This window comes from Periplaneta americana, chromosome 9, assembly GCF_040183065.1.
Source record: "Periplaneta americana isolate PAMFEO1 chromosome 9, P.americana_PAMFEO1_priV1, whole genome shotgun sequence".
Lineage (NCBI taxonomy): Eukaryota > Metazoa > Arthropoda > Insecta > Blattodea > Blattidae > Periplaneta > Periplaneta americana.
This window is the reverse complement of record NC_091125.1, coordinates 93338977-93346620: the sequence shown is the minus strand read 5'-3', so window position 1 is coordinate 93346620 and position 7644 is coordinate 93338977.

Sequence of the window (7644 nt, the reverse complement as noted above, 5' to 3'; positions counted from 1 at the left end):
TAATTACTTATATATTTATATACAGTATATATATATTGATTTATTTATTTATTTACTTATTTATTTAATAAGTAATAATCAGTGACGTGACGTGACGTGAAGTGACGCGACGCGACGCGAAGCGACAGCTCATGAAGAGCTAGGCCGATCAGCCAGCAGATGGCTTTCGTCCACAGGCCTCAGCATGTGGTGAACGATCATCCAACCAGAATGGAGGTGTCGCTTGATTAATATGATTATTGCTGGTTTTCATAACCGGATTTCGCTACATATAGTAGCACCCAAAATTCAACACGATGCTAGGTGGACATCGGTCCCATACACTGGCTGAAATGTCTTGAGAAAATTCCTTCCCCTTGAGTACTGGAACCAGCCTGCATTAATGCGGTCATAGGCATGATGTCTTAGACCACGATGCTATGGTGTGGGAGATTATTTATTTATTTATTTATTTATTTATTTATTTATTTATTTATTTATTTATTTATTTATTTATTTATTTATTTATTTATTTATTTATTTATTTATCCGTGCATGTGCGTGTGTGTGCTTGTGTACGCTCATGCATCACTAAGAGGCGTGAATTGTTTGGGTTCTATAATTTCATAATCATCACATCATCAATTCACCATCATCTTTGGCCCATTCCCTCATCCCCCCCTTGTATAGTCTTTGAATTTCTACGACATATTCATCATTTCTCCCATCTGCACAAATTTGTTCAACTCTCTAATTTGTATCATAGGCCTAACTAACATGTCTTTAGAAATACGGTCGTCTTCAATTCTGTTTAAAATATGATAGCAATTATTTCTGCTACTCAAGCACCTTATTCTCAAACACTCAATCTCTGTTCCTTTCTCAAAGTGAGAGTCCACAACCATACAGAAGAATCATCAATAAAATTCTTTCATCAATTCTTTCAGCTTTTTTGAGAGCAGACCGGATGATAAAAGCTTCTCAACCGAATAATAACAGGCATTTCCCATATTTAGTCTGCGTTTAATTTCCTCCCAAGTATCATTTATATTCGTTACTGTTGCTCCAAGATATTTGAATTTTTCCACCTCTTTAATGGATAAATTTCCAGTTTTTATATTTCCATTTCGTAAAATATTCTGGTCACGAGATATAATCATATACTTTGTCGTTTTGGAATTTACTTCCAAACCTATCTCTTTACTTGCTTCAAGTAAAATCCCCGTGTTTTCCCTAATAGTTTGTGGATTTTCTCCTAACATAGCCACGTAATTCACATAAACAAGGAGCTGATGTAACCCGTTCAATTCCAAACTCTTTCTGTTATCCTGGATTTCCCTAATGGCATAGTCTAGAGCAAAGTTAAAAAGTAAAGGTGATAGTGCAGTACATAACAAAAAGATGGGGTCTACATAATTTGATATGCTTGTATTTTATTAAATAGGAAACACAGAAATTTACAAAACTTTCCATATGTAAGTATCGGAAAACTGAATGTATTTTGAAGCACTCCTTTGCAGCGAGATCTAAATTTTGTGTAGACGAAAATTGGATTATGTGAATACAGTTTGTGACAATAATTAATTGTTTTATTGATGGCCTTTATTGTTGTTGTGTTACAATGCATAAGAATAGCGAAACAGTTTTTATCTTTGAAAGTAAGACAAATCACAGATATATTCTTGTAAAAACTGTTAGAAACTCATAATGCCTATGTTTTTACATGAAGTATGTACAAGTAAGTACTTGTTTTGCGGTTTAGTGGGAAAGAAGTCATGCATCCTCTTCCTGTCAAAAAGTTGCAATAAATTTACAAACTTTTGGAGAGAGCAGGATGTACTTCCTTACATCTTGGCATCAAGATTTTATTATCGGTTTATAGCTACATCCTTCCAGACTGATTTTCATCATCTTTCGTGGTCTAGTGGTTACCATGTCTGTGATTAAATCTTATTTTTGCGGTATGCTTAGAGAAATATATCCTTATTATAGCTTCCTTCGAAAGGGAATAAAGCTGAGATGTCGTGTTATGAATGTAGGATTATTATGTAAAAAAGTCCTGAGCTACGCGAAATTACTGGCCAGCTGTTTCTCACTAAAATAATTTAACGCAGTAGACGTTCAAAGTACGCAACATTTAAGGGATCTTAATTGTTTATATTTAGGCTCTTTGTCAAAATTAGCTCTAAAAGAGTTTACATATTTTTAAACATCTCTTGACAAAATTAAGTACACATAGAAAACTGGATCAAAGAAAAATTATCAATTTCGATTAAAAGTCTAATGTAAATAATTCAAAATGTGAACGGCGTGATTTATGTAATTTGAATTCCTGTAATTGAAATGAATTAAGTCTTTTTGAACGCAATGTCATGTAAGAATGTTAATATAATACCTACAAAACCAGTCCATCTTATCATTCGATATAAAATTACCAGTATCATTGGTTGTTTTCATTAGTTGTTTGGGACATGAAGACCTTCCATCGTGAATATGAATAGGTCATATTTACGAGGGACGAATCCTTACATTACAATTACAGGTCCTAGCATTGATGCTTCAAGATGAGTACCGGTAATGACAGATAAATACTGGTATATTGCAGATACTATGTCATAAAATAGGAGTGTTAATGTTGTGGAAGCTATGAAAGTGATTGAAAATGAAAATGAAGGCGCAGCTATAGCCAGTGATGATGAGCAAACTGAAGAAAAAATAACTGAGAAGAAAAATAAAGTTACAGAAGAAAATATGCCAGACGAAAAAAAGAGATTCATGCACATGACAGAAATTTTCATATCGCCATTGATTTTATGAAACCTCCTATGTGACAGTATAAAGTATCGGTATAAAATTTTTTCAGGAGGAAGAAAATTGTAATTAAATATCAATAGGCCTTAGTATATGGCTAGATGAACCTTTAAAATGGTCTGTACACCTTCAGGAACTAGGGAGAAAATTGTAAAATTTGCTTTGCTTTGCGATTACTAATAAGAGCATCATCTATTGAATCCGCTGGCACGTTGTACTTTGCATATTTTCACTCTATCCTAACGTATGGTATAATCTTTTGGGGTAATTCACCTAATGCAATCCAAATATTTAAACTACAAAAGAGAGCTATTAGAGCCATAGTTCAAGTACCGGTATCTCAAACTACCAGCTGCAGGCCATTCTTAAAAAAATTACATACTGGTACCTTGCCATTACCCTGTATTTATATTTATGAAACCTTAAATTTTATCAAATATAATTTGCATAACTTTCCTACAAATTCCGACACACACCAGCACAATACAAGAAATAAGGATAATATTTTTATTGAAAATTTTAACACAAACTTTATATAAAAATAGTTTCATTCATGCTGATCTTCTTATGTATAATAGCCTATTAGATTATCTTAAAGAAATATCTCCACATCAAAAATTTAAGAGAGCTCTTTACAAAATTTTAATCAAAAATTGCTTTTACAGTATGAACGAATTTATTGAAAATTGACGTAACTGAATAGGAAAAGAACGTCTTCAAAAATTTTACTTCCTCTTTCCAGATCCTGACTTTGAGAAGGGATGTCTTCTCATGGTCGAAATTGACTCCAGACTGCTAAATGAAATGTGATTTGTCTTGTAAAGTGTTACATCTGTTCTTGTGGTTGTTATTTGTTAATGTTGAAATTATTTATAATTAATGTTGAAATTTTGTACCGGTATGTTGTATTTTAGTTAATGTATTTTATGTTGTATGTTATGTTCTATTTTAATTATGTTGTAACTTGGTAATTATCTATGTGTTACTTTTGACATGTCCCATATTGTGTATGTGATCAATTGGACGCAATGAATGAATGAACAAGAATATTAGATAGCAATCCAGTATAAAACGTTGGTGAATATGACGACATCATCGAGGGTCAGTGTAGGCCTATTGATACAGTATTTAATTAATTTTTTCTTCCTCCTGAAAAATTATGTACTGTACTGTCACATAGGAGGTTTCATAAAATCAACTACGATATGTTGTTATTCTGATCATATTTCTTTCCTTCACAAATCTTCAATGAAAGATTTCACATAGTCTGATGAGGCTTAACAAAGCATTAAAACTGCACATAATTATCTTGTGGTTGGAATGGATATAGAAATATAAACAAACAGGTATTGTCATAGCCTTGTATTCGTACATTACTGTACAACATTGTATAGCATATTCACCCCTGAAATTATGAATGATATAGAACTCTAATTCACCTTCTTGGAGGAAAAGTAAGTCTTAATATTAAATAATTATGTAATGCTAATATATTGGATATCAGGCAAGGGTAAACGTGATCAAGGATGAGAATGGTGACTTGCTTGCAGACTCTCACTCAATCCTGAACAGATGGAAAAACTATTTTGGGCAACTACTAAATATACATAAGCCAAATAGAAATGATCGGAACGAAATTAAAATACAAACTGCTGAGCCATTTATACCCGAACCCACACTTTCTGAAGTCGAAATTGCGATAGAAAATCTGAAACATTATAACTCCAGGTATCGATCAAATTCCAGCAGAATTAATAGAAGAAGGTGGAAGCGCATCATCTAACGAAATTTATAAGCTTGTACTTGCTATTTGGGAAAAGGAAATTGTACCAGAACAATGGAAGGAGTCCATAATCGTACCTATCTTTAAGAAGGGGGACAAGACTAACTGTAGTAACTTTCGAGAAATATCACTTTTGTTGACGTCGTACAAAATGTTGTCCAATATTCCTTTAAGAAGATTAACTCCATGTAGCTGAAATTATTGGCGATCACCAGTGTGGTTTTAGGCGTAATAGATCAAATACTGATCAGATATTTTTTATTCGACAGATAATGGAGAAAAAATGGGAGTATAAGGGTACAGTGCATCAGTTATTCATAGATTTAAAAAAGGCATATGATTCGGTTAAGAGAGAAGTTTTATATGATATTCTTATCTGTGCTTCATTGGCCGGTCATGATAATATTTTTGAAAAATATTGGAGTGCAAGAGGTCAAATGACTTTATTGTCAAACGCCTGGCATTAGAAAACAACAACAACATATGATATTCTTATTGAATTTGGTATTCCCAAGAAACTAGTTCTATTAATTAAAATGTGTCTCAGTGAAACATACAGCAGAGTCTGTATAAGTCAGTTTCTGTCAGATGCGTTTCCAATTCACTGTGGACTAAAGCAAGGAGATGCACTATCACCTTTACTTTTTACCTTTGCTCTAGAGTATGCCATTAGGAAAGTCCAGGATAACAGAGAGGGTTTGGAATTGAATGGGTTACATCAACTTCTTGTCTATGCGGATGACGTGAATATGTTAGGAGAAAATCCACAAATGATTAGAGAAAATACGGGAATTTTACTTGAAGCAAGTAAAGACATAGGTTTGGAAGTAAATCCCGAAAAAGAGAAAGTATATGATTATGTCTCGTGACCAGAATATTTTACGAAATGGAAATATAAAAATTGGAAATTTATCCTTTGAAGAGGTGGAAAAATTCAAATACCTGGGAGCAACAGTAACAAATATAAATGATACTCGGGAGCAAATTGAACACAGAATAAATATATGTTATGCCTGTTATTATTCGGTTGAGAAGCTTTTATCATCCAGTCTGCTGTCAAAAAATCTGAAAGTTAGAATTTATAAAACAGTTATATTACCGGTTGTTCTGTATGGTTGTGAAGCTTTGTCACTTTGAGAGAGGAACATAGATTAAGGGTGTTTGAGAATAAGGTGCTTAGGAAAATATTTGGCGCTAAGAGGGCTGAAGTTACAGGAGAATGGAGAAAGTTACACAACACAGAACTGCATGCATTGTATTCTTCACCTGACATAATTAGGAACATTAAATCCAGACGTTTGAGATGGGCAGGGCATGTAGCACGTATGAGCGAATCCAGAAATGCATATGTGTTAGTTGGGAGGCCGAGACGTAGATGGGAAGATAATATTAAAATGTATTTGAGGGAGGTGGTATATGATGGTAGAGACTGGATTAATCTTGCTCAGGATAGGGACCAATGGTGGGCTTATGTGAGGGCGGCAATGAACCTCTGGGTTCCTTAAAAGCCAGTAAGTAAGTAATACTAGTATATTATTTACTTTTCGGCTGGTTTCTTTTGAGCCATATAGGCTAGATATCAATCAAACAACCCCTCATCTGTTAAAAGGAACCCTAATTGGAACTACTGGGGACCACATTCGAGTTCATCGGCATCCCACTGGATACATTAAACCTTACAGAGTTATTGGTGTGGGTGTGTGCTTTATTATCCTTTGTATAGTGTAAATAAATATCTTGACTCAAATGTATAAACACCTGTACCGTACTGAATTAACTCTATTACAATTTCATCTACTAAATGTAAACTTTGTAATGTCAACTAAATCTATCTTAATTCTGAATATTCATAATTGTATTGTGTTATTCCATTTTGTTTAATTTCTCTTAAATCTACTGCAGCAGTCTTGCTACTCAAGACAGTAATAAATAAATAAATAAATAAATAGATAAATAAGTAAATAAATAAATAAATAGATGGATGAATGAATGAATGAATGAATGAATGAATGAATGAATGAATGAATGAATGAATGTATGAATGAATGAATGAATGAATGAGTAATTACATAACTAAGTAAATAAATAAATAAGTAAATAATTTTGGCAATAAAAAGTTAAATTGCGAACAATTGCTTTATAACACATAGGTATACAGAATAGACGAGAAGGGAACATAAAGAAGAAGAAGAAGAAGAAGAAGAAGAAGAAGAAGAAAGAACTAGTATGATGAGACATCAAGAACATCACGCAGGCTTCTGCAGTTAAGTATTCACTCATCACAACATCGCCAGGCTCTCTGAATACTTCACACATTGGCTTCGTCATATGTCAAAGATACAACGGCTCAACAGATGGTTTTTTTTTTTATTGGGTTATTTTACGACGCTGTATCAACATCTAAGTTATTTAGCGTCTGAGTGATATGAAGGTGATAATGCCGGTGAAATGAGTCTGGGGTCCAGCACCGAAAGTTACCCAGCATTTGTCAACAGATGGTAAATCCCTTCTGTATCGGTATGTAAAGTCTGAGAAGTATTATAAAAATTTAAAAATTTAAATTAAGGTTTATTTAACGACGCTCCCAACTGCAGAGATTATATCAGCATCACCAGTGTGCCGGATTTTTGTCCCACAGGAGTTCTTTTACATGCCAGTAAATCTACTGACATGAGCCTGTCGCAATCAAACACACTTAATTGCCATCGACCTGGGCCGGGATCGAACCCACAACATCGAGCATAGAAGGCCAGCGCTATACCAATTACGTTACCGAGGCCGACGAGAAGTATTATATGAATGAATGAATGAACGAATGAATGAATGAATGAATAATAAATAAATAAAATAAAAAAATTAATTAAAAATAAAATAAACAAAAAATAAAAAGAATGTTTTTTATTAAAGAAAATAAATGATAAGTTGAAATAATATAAAATTTTAAAAAAATTAAAAGAAATTAGAAAAAGACATAAGTAAATAAAGTAGGTCAGTAGGTGTAAGTAGGTAAATAAGAAAATAAATAAATAAGTAGTGGGTAGGTAAGTGAGTTGAGAAATGACTGAATATAT